This window comes from Nuphar pumila, chromosome 4 (genome assembly GCF_984573655.1).
Source record: "Nuphar pumila chromosome 4, dmNupPumi1.hap1.1, whole genome shotgun sequence".
Classification (NCBI taxonomy): Eukaryota; Viridiplantae; Streptophyta; class Magnoliopsida; order Nymphaeales; family Nymphaeaceae; genus Nuphar; species Nuphar pumila.
This window is the reverse complement of record NC_143252.1, coordinates 109,450,334-109,473,840: the sequence shown is the minus strand read 5'-3', so window position 1 is coordinate 109,473,840 and position 23,507 is coordinate 109,450,334.

Below are 23,507 nucleotides of genomic sequence, written 5' to 3'. Positions count from 1 at the left end.
CTGAAAAGCATGATATTTTCAGAATATCACTTCTTGAAAATAATCGAGTTGTAATCATGATATTTATGTGGAAAAAGTTTTTAATGTATTTACATTTTCGCTGTATATTTATTATTTTGTATATGATGATATTTTTCAAATGTTTTCCTGAGTTCAATGTCGCGAGATTTTCCCTCACTGACTTGTTCTTGTGAACAAGAAGTGTGACACTGGTTTGATCTTTTGAGGGGTGTATCAGCACAACCAAAACCGAATCTGTGTTGCACTTTCTTTTCTTTTTTTTTGCTTTAATCCTTCTTAATAGGCGTAAAACTTGACCTCCCCTCCTTAGATTTCAATGCAACCGAATCCTAGGTGTTCTTCTAACCAAAGGACTTCGAGTCAACTGAAGCCCATACAAATATTTTCTTCCCAGTTCATGTTTGAAAGAGCTAGATTTTAAGTTCATGAACGGAGATGGAGATTTTCAAGGTTCTTTATTTGATATTTCCTAGATTGTTTGACATGCATGCTCTTTTTCTTTCATTCTGTCCATTCATTTAGACATAAAAAACATGAAAAGAATATGATGCTCGTGATATCATATAAAAATCAGTTTCCTTAATATAGATGGACAGATGAGGCAAAAGCTGCAAACTTAATAAGTGAAAGATAAGGTGGTGGGCAGGGGTGTAATTGAATGGTGAACAAAATGAAAATCATATAAAATCAATTTCCTTTGATGTAGATGGAGAGATGAGGCAAAATCTGTAAACTTAATAAGTGACAGATAAGGTGGTGGGCAAGGAGTTTACTGGATGAAGAACAAAATGAAAAGGAAGAGCCAATGAAGAGAAATGTGGAAGGGATGTCCAACATATGTCAGGATTATGGTGCACACATAATGAAGATGAGCTGAAGCCAAGAGGTTGGATGAAAGAACAGCAGGAGACAAAAGGATGGCCTACCATTCTAGTTCTGTGTTTTTTGGAAAGGAAACTACTGCTTTTGTTAAGTGATGCTTTGTTAGGATTTCCTCTTAAAAGATAATAATTCAGTTGGAGACTGTAGAACATAGAAAATGCATCCGATCACATTTTTGGATTAGAATATATTCTATTTGAAAATATTGCAACTTACAAACAATTTTTAGTACTATCTTTTACAGAACAAATTTTGTATACGTTATACTTTACAACAAGTTGACTTGGTGAATATTCTATTCTTTTTCATGTTTATTTGAGATTTGGAACTTATTAACACTGTGACATTGATTTCTTTCTATATCTGCAATATTCCCAAGAGTCAAGTAGTGAAATGTTTTGATTCACATGTACTAAAGAGCTGATTAAAATGAAGTAGCATGTTCACTCCTTTTATTGAGAGGTTTGAATGCTTGTTATTGTGTGAAGAACATTGATTCTTGGAGATGGCCTCAGTAGATATTACAGCTGTCTAAAATAAGCTTTAATGTTTTTCTTGAAAATTGTTTGTGAAAGCACATAAAGCATCCTCTCATAGGTCCCCTCCTTGAATGTTAGTTATGAGTCATAACTTATGACACAGAACGTTTTATTCTGTGAAGTGTAAATGGGTATTTTTCATCTTTGTAAAGTGTTAATTATGTCTCCGTATTTTGATACACAGGTCTGTGCATGGAAATTTCAACAAAGATGAAATGCAGAAGCTCTTTCGTCATGAAGTCTTACCTGAATTGCAAAGATTACTTACAATTTTACTACAAAAATTTCAGAAAGAGTGGCAAGAGGATGCACTTAAAGACAAGGTACCACTTGTTGACAAAATTTAATGAGTTGAAGGGTACCTGTTATTTGTTATTGTCTGGAAGATGATTCATGTGTATCAAATCACATCTACTTGAAGTGGACATTTTTACAGTTGATAACTTTCAATATGAAAGATGTATTGGGAGTATGAAAACTTCTAAGTATTCAATATGCATGATGTATTGGGAGTATGAAAAATTCTAAGTATTTTTTTCATGATTTGTTAGAAAAGTAGTTTTAGTTCATTTAAGTGCAAAACTGACATAAAACTCATGATTCTTGAGAATTTAGAAAAGAGAGAAAAATTTATTATTAAAATAAGTGATGGTTTGTAGGTAACTTTTTATTTCACATAAAAATATGAATTTATATGTTGGAAATCCAAACTCATGACATGTTGAACACCATTCTTTTCTGTTGCAAATGAGGTAGAGGTGAGAATGGGTTGAAATTATGTAGATTATAAGAAACTGTAGGATCCTGGCTAATGCAATTTATATACATCATCTATTCAGGTTTCTTTGCCTCGTCTGGGGGTGTTGACATGGAACATGGCTAATCAAAGTGATGCACATGCAGATCCTGCTGCTGTCATCAGTTTGAAGGCATTTTATGATTGAAGCTTTTATCTTTCCATAATCCAATCATGTCCAATGAAATTTCAATTCCATCTGATTCCTAGTTGTTTGATTTATGAATATTATCAATTTCTGGAAGCATTCCAATAAAGACATTCCTCGGTGATCTGATGTCTTGGAAATGTTATTTGTAAATTCAAGTTGCCTTGACCATGCTGCTCATAATGGTCTAACAGGATCTAGCCTTGTTATTCTGAAAAGGGTCTGGCAAACTCTTAGAGACTCATTTTCTCTTTATATACTGCATTTATTTCATTGAGATTACTGTGGTACTTATTATTCCATACTCTTTTACCTTCAGATTAGACATTGGTAGTTATGTCATTTATAACAAGTTTGGGTTTCATTTGTTAATCAGCTTTTAACTTTCCACAACTTCAAGATGATACCCAATCTTTGTCCAGTGAAGCTGATGTCAAATTTCAAATATCGAGAAAGACACCCTGGAGACAATGTTGAAGTCCATGTATTATATAAGAGACCAATTGACAAATACAGTATCTCTGGTTTGCTGAAATGAAATCATTGGAGTGTAACTGATGAGAGCTTTAGGTTATTCTTCCTTCTTACTATGTGCCTTTGTTTTTTCATTAATATGGATAGGGTGAGGCATCAGGGGTTCAGCTGCAGGCCAATCGACAGCAAAAAAATGTTTGAAAGAGCTTGCTTGAGAGATGAGGTACTTTTTACTTGAATGAAGGGGATTCACAATTGTATGGAATCAATCCAAGTTACAAGGTGGTTTTGTAATGACGATCTTATGTCATATCATATATAACTGTAGCCTTATTCTTTCCATTATTTTCCCAGTAGCATGTCCACACACTTTTCTCCCGCCTCGTCATGAATGATGATCATTGCAGTACTTAGGCTTTCTGGGAAATTTTGCTTCTGTGCTAGAAATTGAGTGAAATTCTGTATTCAGGAACAGGAACATTATTCCCATAATGCATATTGTGCGGTAACAATGATATTTCAGTAGGATGATTTTTTCTCCAGTTACCATGTGAGGAAAGACATGCAATTCACAAGATTTACTGGTCGGAGGAGATTAATGAACTTCAATCAATACCAAAAAAAAAAGGATCAACTTGTATTAGTAATCTCAGAATATCATTGGCACCGGTCACATGCAACATAGAAATATTGATGACAAACTCATTCACATTTATTCAGAATGATTGCCAAAATTATCAGGCAATACGAGAGAATACTAGCATAGGTGACTCATCTCTCTCCATTTGAAATTTGAACCACCATATCAAGCACAGGACCACAAAATGTTAGATCCTTGGTCTGCCCCTGGGAGTAGCTGACAAAAGTAATGGGAGTTTGTTCCGCTACAGGTTTAAATTTCATTGAAAATTTTTGGGCAGAGCCAGTGCCAAGCCTTTGTAACGTGAAATTCTGTGAAGCTGGACCTGCTGTAGTTCCCAGTACGAAGTTTCCAAGACAAAAATCATTAGCATCCCCAATGGTGAACGCCAAGCTGTAAGTTGAATGTTGGTCAAGCTTCAGAGTCTGTTGAATCCCTCCACGAAGTACTGATAATTCAATGGCTGCATTACCGTGTGGCACTGAATAATGTTTGGAGTCTGTATTTAACAAACCCTATGACAGACCAACCTTGTAATGGAGAATCTGAACTTGGATCCAGTAAAATACCTTCAGTGGAGTTGCTTAAGAACTCTGGCCCCATTTCAAAATCCCAGTTGATTAGCAGGCTGGATTCTGCATATATGTCATTAAATCTGTTAGAAGGAAAGTTTTCTAGTTACTACTGCTGCAGTGATTCCCAGCAGCATTTACACAATTTCTCTTGCTATCGGTTTTTCTTTGCAGAATTACTGAACCGTCTCTAGTAGGAATTAGGAGGCCAAGGGAAATCTGACAATATCAATTAAGCACAGTTCACCCTCTAACATCAACTACACAAGTAAGCTTAGTTGTGTTTCTTGTTATGTGAAAGTGAAGTCTATGTTTATTGATTAGTCTTCTGATTCATACGACTTTCTCAGAGATCCAACTTGAACTCTAGAGGTTCTATGTATTAGTTCTATATTGGCTGGGTCCATGGCAGATTCCAACTTTCTTAGCTCCACTACTTGGATAGAGCTAGTAGTTTACGAGCACATTTGCTTGTCCCCAAATGAGAAACTTTCTCCCTCAGTGGTGAGAGAATGATTCTCATTTGCCGCAACTTTCACGTTACGCAAACATGAGAAAATGGGGCAGTGAGATCGAAATCCACATTTGGAGCCATTTTACTCACTTCTCATGTGATTCCAAATGACATTCTCCACCTTGCGATTTAGGATCATATGATATCAAATCACGAGATGGAACAATCACATGAGATGAAGCAAATGTCCTCTACGTTTTCTAGAGTTGCTACTGGTCTCAATCACAAAGTCCATTAGTGATTGATCTCTTCTGCTCCTTTTCTGCAGCATTCTGGATATCTGTTGAGATATATGTCACGTAGGTGTGGGTGCAGATGCAGCGATACGACATTTTAAAAACACTTAGGTGAGGGGAGGGTATATATATATATATATATATATATATATATATATATATATATATATATATATATATATATATATATATATATATATATATATGAACTTGATTAAGGTTAACTGAATCTACTTTTGGATATAAATAGACATCAGTGCAGTGGACTTCACCTAACACAAAGGAGCTGTGTCCAAGTGTCGCACCCGCCTGGGTGCGGGTGCGACATGGGTGCAGTGCCTTGTTAGAAGAGTCCGTTAGCAATTTGAAACACTACCATATTCAAGCAGGCAACTGAGCATGGTGCATGTGTTTGTTGTGCCTAAGTAGGCCATGAAACACACCTTCTTGCTTGATAGTTTTAGCACTATTGAGCAGGAAACTGTCTAAAGCCAGCCCGCATGTGACATTGTCAGCAGCCTCCGTCGGTTGGCTCCCTTTCGTAAGGTTGACGGGGCGTCCGGCAGGTTCTAATTTGATCCAGTACCAGGCATGGGTCTCCCATATCTCCCTCCGACACTGCTGTTGCAGGTAAAACAGAGCAGATCTGTCTGAAGCAGAGATGTTAACTGCTATATTGGTGGAGCAGTTGTCATCGCTACTTCCAGGTGATAGGCTGAACGTTAACATGTATGCATGGGAGCCATCCGATCTGAAAACTTGGTTGATGCTGCCATCTTAACCCAGCTGCAGCTCATGGCCGTTTCCAGGTAAAGATATGTTGGTGCTAGCAGCAATGTAATCCACAGTACCATTGAAACTCCATCCAGGAATGGGGTTGGATGGTGTCAAGAGCGCCGCTGGTACAATTTTATTCACTGTTACATTTTGAGGTGGTATTTCAAAATCTCCATTCTGGAGAGAGAGAGAGAGATTACATACATATAGCATGAAGATTCAATTTAATGGTGATGGTGGAAGGAAGAAATGGAGGCAGACCTTCAGCTGCGGCTATAAAGAGGAGGAAAATGAGAGTTTTCATGGATGAGAGAGAGAGAGAGACCCTGGTGGAGGATGGAGACATGTGAGGCTTTATTCAAGATTAGTTGGCACCGGTTGACTTGGCATTTCTATCCAAGTCTTTTCCTACTAATTGTTCCTTCAACAGAGGGTCTAATCAGGAGCGGGTGTTGTGTGTCCCCCCCCCCCTCCCCAAGACAAATTCATGTGTTCGGGTGGACGGAGGAATATCTTGGGACCCGCGATAATTCATATGCCAATGTTACCCATGATGATTTTATAATAAAATAATATATAAAAAAGATAGATATGTGTTTGATAGAAATGTCCTTCCGTAAGATAGATATGTGTTTCACGGAAATGTTCTCCCATAAATAGCTCTGCACATTCCCGCGAGTCCAGGTTTTCACCTTGGTTTTTAGCTTGTGTTACAACACATTGCCACCTTCTCGTTCCTGCCTTGTGTTACAAAACATTCTCAGGTTCTTTCTTACCTCATGGAGATAACTATAAATCGATCGACTCGTTCGATCATTGGTGGGCATCATAGGGAGATTTGTTGGTCATCTCTTTTTACAGTATTCTCTTCTTCTTCATTTTCGTCAAGCAGTATGGAAAAAATCAATGATGCACAAACATTTCAATAAGTGCCATTAAGGCGTCGTGAGTACCTTTCCATGCCATCATGCTATGGTTGAAGAACGTATGTCGTCGTGAGTATCATTAAGGCATTGTTTTGTTATTGCAGGTTGATGTTAGCTTTTCGACGATCGAAAAATTAAAGTTATTTGTAAGACGCTAGGACTTGTTGACAAGAATGCTTGGTTACAGATGCGAGGAAGGGCCTTTACCCCATTCGGTATCGTTAATTCACTCAGTATATGCAATGTAACGCAAATCGCGGTTGTAGTAACATACTATCGATTTGTGAGATATTGTTTTGTTTGTTAATATCGATTTGTAAGCTATTATGTTGAATTATCGTATCGATTTGTAATATATTATGCGATATGTATATCTATTTGTAAGATATTATGTGTTTTCTAGTGTCGATTTGTAAGATATTTGTAGTATGAGTTTAAAACGTGTGTGTGCAGAATTTATATTGTTGCGCGCTTGCGGTGGTGATTTGTGTATTCAAATTGCTGTTTATTTAGCAATTTCTGTTGAAATCACTTCACAATGTCGAGATATAATTAAATCGATGTCACGTGAATCGCTATCGTCAACACACATACGATAAATTGTTTCTTTTATTGGCATGGTAAATAACAACTCAATGCATAGTATAAGTAAATAACAAATCGATGTTGCTTTTATACTGTGATTCATTCAATCGTTTCTTTGACTTGCTTAACTAATCAGTATCCGTTGTTATATATATCTTGAATAAATGGTAGTAAACGTATGCGCTTGCTAGCGCAAATTGATATCTTGCTTATGACAATGGTGAGCTTATCAATTGTTTGCAGTGAAGATGATGTATCTCAATCATTGGAAAGTTATGGAGAAGTGAACATTTGTACTAATGACGCACCTAAAGAAGTGAACATGTGACTAATGATGCACATGATAAGAAGGATGCATGCATTGGATTCACTCTTGACTTGAATGTTCCAGCAGAAGAACTGCAATTTGATAATGAGGTAGACGATTATGACAATACACTTGATAAAGGTGCAGGCACTGAGAATGTACATGATAGTACACTTGACTCTGTTCCTATAGAAGAAATGCAGTTTAATAATGAGGAAGCTGCATAAAAATTTTAGAATGATTATGCCTTAAAACTTGGCTTCAGTGTTAGAAGATATTCTTGGTCAAAAAATGTATAGGGTGTCATGGTGAGAAAGACATATGGTTGTTCTAAAGAAGGTTGGAAAAAGTCAAGTGAAAATCCAACAAGGAGCAAGTCAGATTCAAGATGTGGTTGTCCAGCGAGAATGGTGTTAAGAAGACTTTCGAATAAGAAATATGTAGTTTGTACTTTAATCAGTGATCATAACCATGAATTAGCAGCTTCATTTATGACTCCTATGTTATGGTCACATCGTAAATTAACTAAAGTGCATGCTGAAATAGTTGATAGTGTCGGCATTGCACCAAGGAAGACATATAATTTATGTGCGCACATAGATAGTGGTCGCGAGAATGTGTCATTCACACCTATGAATCTAAGAAACCACTTGAGAAGGAAGATGACAAATAACATGAAGAATGAAGAAATATGTTCTTTGGTTGATTACTTACAGAAAAAATCAGATAATGACCCTGGTTTCTTTAGTGCAATGCAACTGGATGAAGATGGATATGCTGTGAATATGTTTTGGGCAGATTCAAAGTCAAGAGTAGATTATGAATGCTTTAATGATGCACTTATTTTTTATACGACAGTGAAGATTAATATTGAACAGTGGCCATTTGGGCAGTTTGTCGGAGTGAACCATCACTCACAGAATTGCATATTAGGCAGTGTTTTTTTGTATGACCAGACCAAGAAAACTTTTGAGTAGTTGTTTAGAGTATTTACACAAGAAATGAATGGGAAGCACCCTGAAGCTGTACTTACAGATGGTGATTATGTAATTGTTGCTGCAGTGTCTCATGTATGGCAAGATGCATATCATCGCCTATGTTTGTGGCATATCTTTCAAAATGCAACAAAGAACATAAGACACATATTTAATCAGAAGACAGGGTTTGATAAAAAGTTTACAAAGTGTGTACTTGAGAGCGTAGATAAGGTCACCTTTATGTCTGATTGAGAGAAAATGATTTAGATGTACGACCTTGAAGACTGTGTTTGATTACAAAATTTATATGCAGACAAAGAGAAGTGAGCATTAACATATGAAAGACAATACTTTTGTGTAGGTATGATAAGCATAAAAAGAGATGAATCTATGCATTCCACACTGAAGAAAACCTTGTATTCATGTTTAACATTGTTTCACTTCATGAAACAATATGAATTATTTGTAGACGATCTTAGACAGAATGAGCTTGAACAAGATGTGAAATGTTTCAACACACGCCCTGTAACTTTGGGCATGAAAATATTGATGCGACTTGCAGATCTATATAAACTAATTGTATTTGAATGGATTAAGAAGGAAGTTATACAGGTCATGAATTACAACATAGAAGGACATATGCAAACCGATAATATGCACAAATACCATATTATATGGGAGGGCGAAGAGCATCCGAAAAGGCAAGAAGCACATGTTACGTACAACGTTGACAACAGAACAGTTGAATGTACGTGCAAAGTGTATGAATTCAAAGGTATTTTATGTCATCATGCATTAAAGGCACTTAATCAAGATAAGATACAAGAAATATTTGAGTCATATTTAATGCGAAGATGGACGAGACAAGCAAAGATTGAACAGTTGGATACAAATAATGTCAGTTTATCTGGTATTGATGAGAAGTGTCACATAGCCTTCCATTACCAACAACTATGTTGGTCACTTATGCATGTTACAGATTTGGCATCGAAAAGTGAAGAAACCTATGCATGCATGAGAAAAGTGTCAAGAGACTTGCTTGAAAATGTGCAGTTAATTTACCATCAGTCTGTTGCAGCTCATGAAGAGCAAACTAAGAAAATGGGAGTGAACAACGAAGGTAAAAATCATGCTTCTCCTGACCCACATGAGAAGTTGCGTCGAAGCATAAACATCATCTTCAACAAGTCATGAATCAACGTTGTAGATTATGATGGAAAAATTCACCTAGCAAAGGGTATAAAAAAAAAACCTGCCTCTGGTCGCAGTCGTCGGAGGACAAAGGGTGCAGTAGAATTGGTTGGCAAGAAAATATCTAAGAAACAATCAACCCCTAAGCAAAAGCAACCAAACCCTTCGCGTGAACAGATATGTAATACATTAGATTATTTTACATGTAAATTGCATTACGTGCAGCTTATAAATATCTAACTTGTGTAATTTCTAACATACAGTAATACCCTACAGACTTTCACTACAACGTTGGAACCTTCAATCCTCCTGACCAGTTTGAGCGGAATGATGACATCAGTTTTACAAGTCTTTTGGTATGTAATCAATGTTGGGGGGATGTTTGCATTTCTTTTTAAACTTAAAGTTATGTCTTATATTGTTATGTTTCATGACAGGCTCAATTCAATTCAAAAGTGAGCAATGGAACACATGAATCGTGTGTGAATTCTTCAGCTATATAACTGTATTTGATTGTATTAATTTGATGGAACATAACATTATATTAACATGATGAAACATAATAAACCTACGTGATTTATGAATTATGTAATTTGATGTAACTTAATAAATTTCTATGATGATTGACTTGTATAATTGAAATCATATTGTAAAAATCATTATAAATAGTGGTCATTTCAAGATCAATTATTGTAATATGTATCATTCACATGTATAAATCATTGTCTCATCTAGCCTACAGAGCTACAGTTTTGATACCATTGGTAAATCACTGTCGTTCAGTGCTTATACCATTACTAAAAATCATTGTCTCATATAGCCTTCACATGTACAAATCATTGTAGATAGAATACTTTTTTTCTTTCAGTGCGATTTTTATTTATGAATGCTAAATGTGTGATGACGATTTCTACAAAGGGTGCTAACTAATATAGTATTTACCGACTTCCACCATTTGGTAAATCATTAGTATTAAATCACTATCGCTAACATGTTTGTGGTTGTAAACCATGCCGATGAGTTACATTTACTACTTGTGCACGATCGTTGTTAAATCATTGTAGTTTAATTTTTAAACCATTAGTAAATCGCCTTTGTAGTTTCCTATCGCAATTTACTAATGGTATAAGAATGACGTCTATGTTATATAAATTGTTATACCATGTAATATCCTATGGTGATTTACTTGTTATATAAATCGTTATACCATGTTGTGTCTTATCCCGATTTACACAATGACGTCTATGTCGGCCACAACTAGATGAAAATTTTACTGTACATGAGTACAAAACACGGTAAAAGTTAGCCTTTTAAACACAACTTACTGTATTTGAATCATTGTGCAAAAAGTTACTCTGTAAATAAATTGTATTAAAGTAAAATTCGTTGTCTCATCTAGCCTTCACATGTACAAATCGTTGTAAATACATAACACTTTTTTCCTTCCAACATATTATATAAATCGTTATAACATATAATGTCCTATAACGATTTACACAATGATGTCTATGTTGGAGACAACAATTTGTATTTGCTACAAATAACATGTTAACATATTGACATGAATAGTAAAAGCGATTTATCATGTAGCCCATCGGCGTAATTTACAACCACATCAATTTACATAGTATCCTATGTAAAAGGATAGAAAACACAGATCTTTCCATTATGGAAGTATATATCAGCATTTATCAGTATTTATCAGCATTCCTCTTGAAATTAGGGTAAATATTATTTTTTTATTTTAATCCAGAGAGATTTACATAATTTGTATACACAGTCTTACAAATTTTATATACACAATCTTACAAAATTTGTATACATAGTCTACAAAATCTATTACAAATCTTTGTACATCATATTACTCCTGGGGGGTTCACGTTGTTCGTCGCCTTGTAGGTATTCTTTCCGTTTGAGTTTTTTTCTCCTTCGCAATTAGAAACTCTATCAATTTTTTGCATAGTTCTATGTGGAATCCAAGTATATCATCCTTCAACAAAAAGGTAATGTGAGACCAATATAGAAATTGAATCCCCAATAATATAGGATAATAAAACATGTTTAAGTGTAGAGCATACAACGTCGAAATCAGGTTCTTGTCCATTGTATATTGCTTCAATATACTTCATTACAAATACGCCATAATCGACGTCATTATTTTGTAAAGGTGCATAGCGTGCGCAGTGAAACCTCCACTCGCTAATGTCGACACCCAAGACGTCTTTGAGGAATCCTACCTGTGGTTAATGTAGAAGCAAGTAAATTTTGGGCCACCATACAAGTTATGATACACTTATAGATAGAAACTTACTAAATGCATAATATCACGTTCTATACCAGTGTGAAAGTCCAATGAGTTGTAGCACCATAGTTGTTGTTTTTGTAAATCCATCACGTATAAGACCCAATGCTTAGACGATCGCCACAATGTAGGAATCAATATCTACAAATCGATGATAAAATATCTTACAAATCGATATAAAATTTTCTATTGATAGCTTAGAATTTGATATTAAGAACCAACATACAAATAGATATTAAGAATCAAAACAATATCCTAAATCGATATAATATCTTACAAATCGATAGTACAAATTGTTTTAGGACTGTTATGCCTCACAAACCTTGGACAACAAGTTTCTTCACTTACCTTTTCACTTGACCAAAAGTTTCCACATTGATCATTGTTACCCTAGCATTGTAGTCCATCTTAAAATCCAGTGGCATATGGCAGTCGGCGAACAAAACTCTATTGAACGAAACAGTGATAATAGTAAAGTTAAAACACAAAGCAACAAGAGTAAATCAAAAAAGAAAATAAATATACCATGAAATAAAGGCTGACGACACGTCTAGTATTGGTTGTTACGTTACTTTAAATATACATGACGAAATCGTATATAGTCTGTTTGCAACAAATATGCACGTATTAATATGCATACCCATGGCATAAATAAATGTATAACTGATAGTGGTTTCATACGTACAAAATTACTGATATTGTTTCCTTCTGCAAATTCTTCTCGTAGCTGGTTGATGTTCTCTTCGAGCTCTTTGCTGAGTTTTTGGGCACCATTTTTTGTGGATGTTCCACTAACATTAGCAGAATATTCAATAAATAATCTGTCACATTATATTGCAATTTGTTTCTGCACTACAAAAAATAAATCAAATATATGACATAAAAGAGACAAATTTTGAAGATACTCATCACGAGGTTTAGAATATATATGCCTGATTCACCGTCGTTCACCATCGATACCCCCTTTACGACAAAACATGTTATATGTTCGTCCCTCGAAAACATTGGTTCATTTGTTCCTTACTCACGAAGCAAAGTGAAGCAACACCCTCCTGAACTTGTGCGACATGTCATTTTACATAAAGGAAACGTCGTTTTACATCCTCCGCATTTTCAAAAATTATGCACAAAGTATATAATAAACAAATTAATTACATTATGCATAAATTAACAAATGTTGTTTTATTTGCAAATCGCTATAGAAAATAGAATATCAAGATAAGATCTTCATAATACAAATCATTTCTGCCTTATATCAGTCATTCTGTAAATCATTATATGACATATATTTCAGAAAAACATAGCTTGTATAAGCAAATCTTTTTCGCATGTATTAAACCAAGCTAGTTGTGCAATATAAATCTTGGGAAATTGTTCCTATCGCGATTTAGTCATATCAATTTGCAACTATTTCCTTGATTTATATCATTGAACTTACCTTGATTTGTACTTTACTAAGTCTAAACATCGTGTCAATTTCTTTATTATTTTTCTTTTCTGCCTTTTATGAATCAGTCATTATGTAAATCGTGATAGGACATATCATTCATATAGACAAAGATCGTAAAAGTAAATCGTGATAAGACAAATCATTTCCGCTTTATGTCCGTGGCTGTACAAATCATGATAGAATGCTTCCTCTATAAAAAAAATTATGATCTGTTATAGAAAGAATTATGCAATTATAGAATGTTACGTTACAACAAAGAATTATAACTGGTTGCAAGCCAATCGGTATCAAGCAAATCGTGATAGCATGTAGCCTTCATACATACAAATCGTTTCAGCCTTTTATCAATCATTGTGTAAATCGCAATAGAAAGACAAAGCTCGTAAAAGCAATTCATAATTTCTACAGTACACAATGTTAAACTTGTGCTTTCAGATCTAGGTAGCATGTATTGATTCAAGCTAGTTGCGAGATATACATCTTGGGAAATTGATCCAATTATGCCTGAAGATCTGCTATAAAGTCATTGTGTAACATGCCAACTTCTACTTTCAGATCCAGGTAGCATGTATTGATCCAAGCTAGTTGTGAGATATAGATCTTGGAAAATTGATCCAATTATGCTTGGAGATCTGCTATAAAGTCATCGAGTAACATGCCAACTTCTGCTTTCAAATCCATGTAGCATGTATTGATCCAAGCTAGTTGTGAGATATAGATCTTGAAAAATTGATCCAATTATGCCTAGAGATCTGCTATAAAGTTATCGTGTAACATGTCAACTTCTCCTTTCAGATCCAGGTAGCATTTATTGATCCAAGCTAGTTGTAAGATATAGATCTTGGTAAATTGATCCAATTATGCCTGAAGATCTGCTATAAATTTATCGAGTAATATACCAACTTCTGCTTTTAGATCTAGGTAGCATGTATTGATCCAAGCGAGTTGCGAGATATACATCTTGGGAAATTGATCCAATTATGCCTGGAGATCTGCTATAAAGTCATCGTGTAACATGCCAACTTCTGCTTTCAGATCCAGGTAGCATATATTGATCCAAGCTAGTTGTGAGATATAGATCTTGGGAAATTGATCCAATTATGTCAGGAAATATGCTATAAAGTCATCGTGTAACATGCAAACTTCTGCTTTCAGATCTAGGTAGCATGTATTGATCCAAGCTTGTTGTGAGATATACATCTTGGAAAATTGATCCAATTATGCCTGGAGATTTGCTATAAAGTCATTGAGTAACATGCCAACTTCTGCTTTCAGATCCATATAGCATGTCTTGATCCAAGCTAGTTGTGATATATATATATATATATATATATATATATATATATATATATATATATATATATATTAGGAATTTGATCTAATTATGCATGAAGATCTGCTATAAAGTCATCGAGTAACATGTTAACTTCTACTTTCAAATCCAGGTAGCATGTATTGATCCAAGGTAGTTGTGAGATATAGATCTTGGGAAATTGATCCAATTATGCCTGGAGATCTGCTATAAAGTCATCGTGTTACATGCTAACTTCTGCTTTCAGATCCAGGTAGCATAACATGCCAACTTCTTTTTTCAGATCCATGTAGCATTTATTGATCCAAACTAGTTGTAAGATATATAGATCTTGGTAAATTAATCCATTTATGCCTAGAGATCTGCTATAAATTCATCAAGTAACATGCCAACTTCTGCTTTCAGATCTAGGAAGAGTAACATGTCAACTTCTGCTTTAAGATCCAGGTAGCATTTATTGATCCAAGCTAGTTGTGAGATATAGATCTTAAGAAATTGATCCAATTATGCCTGGAGATCTGCTATAAAGTCATCGTGTAACATGCAAACTTCTGCTTTAAAATCCAAGTTGCATGTATTGATCCAAGCTAGTTGTGAGATATAGATCTTGGGAAATTGATCCAATTATGCCTGGAGATCTGCTATAAAGTCATTGAGTAACATGGCAACTTCTGCTTTCACATGCATGTAGCATGTATTGATTCAAGCTAGTTGCAAGATATATATATTAGAAAATTGATCCAATTATGCCTAGAGATCTGCTATAAAGTCATCGAGTAACATGCCAACTTCTGCTTTCAGATCCAGGTAGCATGTATTGATCCAATTTAGTTGTGAGATATAGATCTTGGGAAATTGATCCAATTATGCCTAGAGATTTGCTATAAAGTCATCATGTAACATGTAGACTTCTGCTTTCAGATCCAGGTAGCATGTATTGATCCAAGCTAGTTGTGAGATATATATCTTGGGAAATTGATCCAATTATGCATGGAGATCTGCTATAAAATCATCGAGTAACGTGCCAACTTCTGCTTTCAGATCCATGTAGCATGTATTGATCCAAGCTAGTTGCGAGATATATATATATTGGGAAATTGATCCAATTATACATGGAGATCTGCTATAAAGTCATCGAGTAACATGCCAACTTCTACTTTCAAATCCAGGCACCATTTATTGATCCAACTTAGTTTCGAGATATACATCTTGGGAAATTGATCCAATTATGCTTGGAGATCTGCTATAAAGTCATCGAGTAACATGCAAACTTCTGCTTTCAGATCCAGGTAGCATGTATTGATCCAAGCTAGTTATGAGATATACATCTTGGGAAATTGATCTAATTATGCGTGGAGATCTGCTATAAAGTCATCGAGTAACATGCCAACTTCTGCTTTCAGATCAAGGTAGCATGTATTGATCCAAGCCAGTTGCGAGATATACATCTTAGGAAATTGATCCAATTATGCCTGGAGATTTGCTATAAAGTCATTGAGTAACATGCTAACTGCTTTTAGATCCAGGTAGCTTGTATTGATCCAAGCTAGTTGCGAGATATAACATCTCGATTTGTATCATTGAAGTTACTTCGATTTGTACTTTACTAAGTCTAGACATCATGTCAATTTCTTTATTAATTGTTTTTTTGCTTTATATGAATCAGTCATTGTGTAAATCGTGATAGGACATATCGTTCACATAGACAAAGCTCATAAAAGCAAATCATGATAAGACAAATTGTTTCTGCTTTATGTCCGTCATTGTACAAATCATGATAGAATGCTTCTTCTATAAAAAATAAATCATGAACTGTTATAGAAAGAATTATATAATTATAGAATATTACGTTATAATAAATAATTATAACTGGTTGTAAGCTAATCAGTATCAAGCAAATCGCGATAGCACGTAGCCTTCATATGTATAAATTGTTTCAACCTTTTATCAATCATTGTGTAAATCTCGATAAGAAGACAAAACTCGTAAAAGCAAATCATAATTTCCACGGTACACAACGCTAAATGCTTCTTTAATTTTTATTTATGAAGGCCAAACATTACAATGATTTGTTCAGTGGCACTTGTGTGTACACTTATTAAAAAAATACAATTATAGAATGTCACGTTACAAAAAAGAATTATAGAATTACAAAAAAATATATATATATAATTACAATAAATAATTATCGGGATAGAAAAATCACATAATGTTTATTCAGTGGCACTTGATGACTCAGATGGACTATGACACACAAATCGTCTCTTTCTTTTCCTTGGTGGACTCTCTTTCCTCGGTGGCCTCTTAGTTTTCTCGATCTTATTAAAACCATTGGTTATCATATCTACCAGTGTATCATATTGTGACCGTATTTGTCTCCTCAAATTTTTCACCTTCTTCTGTAACTCCTTATTCTCCCTCTTCAGCATCTCTAACCTTGTGGCAGAGACTACCTTCTTCTTTGTGAGCTGTGTTGGCTCATCATCGTGTACTGCAACTGAGTGAATCGTAGTTGTAGCCAGAGGAACATGATGGACGCTATTTCTATGTTGGGAGACGACATGCTAGGGGGCAGGAGGGACCTTACTTCCATGTTGCTTCTTCTCAATCTTCAGATTTTGATGCATGGGCTCCCAATATTTTTTGAAATAGTTAAGGGTCATATTGTCGTTCTTTATAATCATATGCTATGACACGAACACCTCATTTGTTTCAGCTATCCAATTGTTTCCTTAAGCATTGGTGCCAATTCACGTCCTTGGCCCCACCACTATTCATCTTCCTTCTCACTACAACATGTTGCTTTGGGGTCGACTGTCCCAAGCTAGATTGTAGAAGAACTCGACTACCATGTAACTCGGCTTCAGATTTGCTAAACAGCCAAATATCGCAGCCAGACAGTCTCGCAGCTTCAACAACAACCTCTTGGTTCTCATCCTCCTCATCTCCATACAGTCTCCACATAACCTGTATATTTGAGATTGTGGTTTAGGTATAGATATAATTATTCATGCTAATGAATGCTAAATATTAAAACAATTTATAATAATGAGTGCTAAATATACAATGAGTGCTTTGTATTAAAATGATTTACACTAATGAATGCTAAATATTACAACGATTTACAATAATGAATGCTAAATGATAAAGTGATAATGCTTTGTACTAATGAAGACAAAATCATGCAATGATCATTACTTAAGAATGTTAAACATTAGAACGATTTATACTAATGAATGCTAAATGCTAATGCGATAACTATTTGTACTAACGAAAACAAAATCCTGCAATGATGACTACTTAAGAATGCTAAAGATTACAACAATTTACACTAATAAAAGTTAAATGCTAAGGCGATAACGATTTGTACTAAGGAATACAAAATCCTGCAACGATCATTACTTAAGAATGTTAAACATTATAACGATTTATACTAATGAATGCTAAATACCAATGCGATAACGATTTGTACTAACAAAGATAAAATCCTGCAATGATGATTACTTACTAAACATTACAATGATTTACACTAATGAAAGTTAAATGCTAAGACAATAACGATTTGTATTACGGAATACAAAATCCTGCAATGATGATTACTTAAGAATGCTAAACATTACAACAATTTACACTAATGAAAGTTAAATGCTAAGGCGATAACGAATTATACTAAAGAATACAAAATCTTGCAACGATCATTACTTAAGAATATTAAACATTAAAATAATTTATACTAATGAATGTTAAATGTTAATGCGATAACAATTTGTACTAACGAAGATAAAATCCTATAGCGATGATTACTTAAGAATGTTAAACATTACAACGATTTATACTAATGAAAGTTAAATGCTAAGGCGATAACGATTTCTACTAAGGAATACAAAATCGGGCATCGATGATTACTTAAGAATGTTAAACATTATAACAATTTACACTAATGAAAGTTAAATGCTAAGGTGATAATGATTTGTACTAAGAAATACAAAATTCTGCAATGATCATTACTTAAGAATGTAAAACATTAGAACGATTTATACTAATGAATGCTAAATACTAATGCGATAACGATTTATACTAACAAAGACAAAATCCTGCAACGATGCTTACTTAAGAATGCTAAACATTATAACGATTTACACTATTGAAAGTTAAATGCTAAGGTGATAACGATTTATACTAAGGAATACAAAATCCTACAATGTTTATTACTTAAGAATGTTATACATTAGAACGATTTATACTAATGAATGTTAATTGCTAATGTGATAATGATTTCTACTAACGAAGACAAAATTCTGCAATGATGATTACTTAAGAATGCTGAATATTACAACAATTTACACTAATGAAAGTAAAATGCTAAGGCGATAACGATTTGTACTAAGGAATACAAAATCCTGCAACGATCATTAGTTAAGAATGCAAAACATTAGAACAATTTATATTAATGAATGCTAATGCGATAACTATTTGTACTAACGAAAACAAAATCCTGCAATGATGACTACTTAAGAATGCTAAACATTGCAACAATTTACACTAATGAAAGTTAAATGCTAAGGCGATAACGATTTGTACTAAGGAATACAAAATTCTGCAACGATCATTACTTAAGAATGTTAAACATTAGAACGATTTATACTAATGAATGCTAAATGCCAATGCGATAACGATTTGTACTAAGGAAAATAAAATCTTGCAATGATCATTACTTAAGAATGTAAAACATTAGAACAATTTATACTAATGAATGTTAAATGCTAATGCGATAACGATTTGTACTAACGAAGACAAAATTCTGCATTGATGATTACTTAAGAATCCTAAACATTACAACAATTTACACTAATTAAAGTTAAATGCTAAGGCGATAATGATTTGTACTAAGAAATATAAAATTCTGTAACGATCATTACTTAAGAATGTTAAACGTTAGAATGATTTATACTAATGAATGTTAAATGTTAATGTGATAACGATTTGTACTAACGAAGACAAAATCCTGCAGTGATGATTACTTAAGAATGCTAAACATTACAACGATTTATACTAATGAAAGTTAAATACTAAGGTGATAATGATTTGTACTAAGGAATACAAAATCCTACAACGATCATTACTTAATAATGTTATACATTAGAACAATTTATACTAATGAATGCTCAATGCTAATGCGATAACGATTTGTACTAACGAAGACAAAATCTTGCAGCGATGATTACTTAAGAATGCTAAATATTTCAATGATTTATACTAATGAACGATAAATGCTAAAACGATTGTAAACGATTTAAAACCATTTACCTCATTTAATTACAAATCATCTATAATGAACTTAGCATTATTCTCCTTGACATTTATTATAGCCCACCGACCAATCTTGGAAAAACCATAAATCGTAGGGCCACACTGAGGATGCAAGGCGACAATATGCTCCCACGTCGAGGCTTACAAAAATAATATATTAGTAAGACTGTAACCTTCAACGATCTTAGTCTATAACTACTAAATATATAATAAATAATTAACTGGACAAATGGCCAAAACCCTCTGACAGTTTTTGTACCCTTACTCACACAGTAAAGTTGATTGTACAAGTGTGCGAGCATGACAACACCCCTTGCATAGTTGTCGACTTCATCTAAGTCTTCCAAGAACTGCAGCCACAGGTAACTTAACCTTGAACCAGACAAATACCCTGTTTATCGCCTTTGGTGATGATCATGTCATTCACGTAGAGAAGAAGAACTATAATCTCTGCATCAAAATTCTTAATAAACAAAGCAATGTTAGTCAAATAGGGTTGAAAACCAATATCAAGCATTACATGACTAAACCTGTCATACCAAGCTTTTGGTGCTTGTTTAAGGCCATAAAGCACTTTTTCTAAACGAAGAGTTTTACCCTTAGGAAGACTAATTCCAGACAAGGTTTTCATGTACACTTCTTCAACAAGATTTTTTATTTAGAAATGTAGTTTTGACATCCTTCTGATATATGGGTTATTTTCTAATGGAAGCCAAAGCAATTAAGGTTCTAACGGTGGTCATACGAGCAACTGGGGCAAAGGTTTCTTCATAATCGTACTTCATTGTCATCAGTTCAATATCTGTTAACCGATGCACATCTTGTCTTTGCACATTCTATAACAAACACCTATTTTTCTTCCCGTATTTATAGTCCAAGGATAGTTTGAGAATGAGATTCTAGCTGTAACTACATCACCTACTGAGGTTTTCTAAACTTGCGCTTTGATATGGGAAACGATCTCTTTGTTCTTGGAAAAAGAGGAATCAATCTACTGTTATTGTATGGAGAAGTGGTCATTTCAGTACACCTTTGAAAGTGGATCTACTCGGGACATACCTTTTTTTTTTCTCTGTTGCTTTACAATGGTTCTGCAATAAAAGGAGCTCTTTTTTCCTTTTCTGCAGTTTTTTTTTTTAAATATCTGTCCGTTCATTTTTCCTTAGAAAAAGATGTTACCTGGTTGCTGGTCATGAAGAAAGTAGCATCTGAATTGCTCATTTTTTAAACCAACTTGCTATCTATGAATGCATGATGATTCTGAAGTAAAGAAATTATACAGAACCAAGTACGTGTTAACAAAGACATTATTTTTTTGTACTAATTTTTGTTTTGTGATGTTTTAGGCATCTGCACTGGAGTTGGGCAAGTACAAGATAAGAGTGAACGCAATCGCACGCTGTTTGCATTCAGGTGATGAATATATAGTAACAGAGAAGGAGAAGAAAGGGAAAACTGCAAAGGATCTGATGCCCTTGCAAAGGTGGCTGGATACATAAAATGATTTGGGTTCATCAGTTCTTTACTTGGTTAGTGATGACTCATGCTATATGACTGGCACCATTAAACTTTGTGAATGGGGGACAGTGCATAGTAAGGCCTCGAATGCGTTCCTTTTTATAATTAAAGCAGTTGCAGTAGAAGGAAGCGGCTACCTCTTGTTACGTTGTTAGGTTTTGATATAAAGTGTGCAACTTGTTTATCTTATTCTGTCAATGAAAAATAAGAAATGAATGCAGTTCTTAATTATACCCCATGCAAAATTAAGAGACACCCTATTATCTAAATATAAAAAATTCATAATATAAAATATATCACTTATTAAACAAATGACAAAAATCCAATATATGAAGTTCGATAAATGAAAAGCTCGATAGTTAGAAAAGAAACATAGTCGATTGTCTTTGGTTGTAGACTTTAGACCTTTTGGTTGGACTGTTGTGTGTATGAGATAAGGAGAGAGAGACGTTGTTTTCCCCGTCCGTGGGACAAACCAGAGATGCATCTGTGCATCCTGCGTTTGCTGCGTGCGGACATGCACAGGGCCTGTGCTCTAGGCATCTCATTGACACGTGCGGGCATTGCATCAAATAACCATCATGTTGAGAGAGAGACAGGTGAACGATATCTCTATGCAAAACAATAAAAACCAAATGTTCCGACCTACAATGGCTTCGTGCAGAGGTGGGTTGACTTAAGATGTTCAAGTTGAAGGATGTCGTGAGTTCGATACCCCAAGTGTAAGTTCCCTTGCCACAAGGCCAAAACAGCAAAATCCTTGGTGGGCAAGGCCTGAAGGCAGCCTCAAGTTCTATGTCGTCAGTTGTGATGATTGGAGCTCGCAAGGCTTTAGTGATCAGGCCCGAGTACTTTTCAAAGTATTACAAAAAATTGCTGCACACGTATCGATTTTCTGTGTTTTGTGTTTTACAAGAACAATCCATGGCAATTTCCTGTGTTTGTCATCTACATAGAAAATTGCCACACTCGTTAGCAATTTCTTTATTTTGTGTGGCCCCAATTCTTTATAAGGTACTCGGGCCGATCACACGAAAGTCTCTCAAATGGACACTGACTTCAATACAAAACAAAAATCTGAGTTTGAAAACTATGAATTTTTTTCTCAGAGAATTGAATTCATCCAAACATTGTTGTGCTAAGCTACTTTGGACTTCCAATTCCCAAAACCAAAGTCCAGTTAATCCAAACACGCACTAAGGATATACTCATGTGTTGCCAGAAATCAAGGTTGTTAAATGCAATGAGGCGAAGCGAGGCATTGAGCCTGCGCTTCGCCTCTGAGGCGTACGCCTCACCTCAGGTACTGAGGCGTATGCCTCTCACAACTGGTATGGAAGTGAAGCGGTGGGAGGAGAGGCAGTAAGAGAAGGACCACGCGCCCAGCTGGTACAGAAGCGAGGGATATGCCGCTCGTCCGGTGGTCGGAGAAGACTGAGTAGCAGCTGCAGCACAGCAACTCCGGTGGTCACAACTGGTCGGAGGTTGATGAGGGGCACATCACAGCAACGCCTCAGTACCTTGAGTGTGTGCCTCGCCTCTGAGGCGTAGGCTTCAGGTACTGAGGCGTACACCTCTCACAACACTGCCAGAAATTCTAATCTTGGAATTATGATCAAGTTAGGAATCCTATACCTGATCACGCTGGCTCAGTCTGACATACCTATTGTTGTCGCTCTAAAGATGTAAAACTAGGAGGCTAGGACCCTCGTACCCAAGGCCTATATATACCGCATGGATGTTGGTTTGCGTAGAGGAGGGGGAAGAATGCTACAAGAATCTAACCTTGACAACCCATCTAACAGCTAAGACCCAACCTCTCTTGAGCCTGGATGCATTCATACGACAATTGGAGTCTGATTAGGGTGGAAGTGGGTCGGATCCCTATCCCATTCTAACCTGGACAAAAGTCTGTTTTCACCAAAAAACATATTTGTCTATGTGGCCATTGTCAGTATCACAAAAAATTAGTGATATGGATATTTCCTTTTTGGATCCAGAGACAAAATCATTTATTAGATGAAAACTAT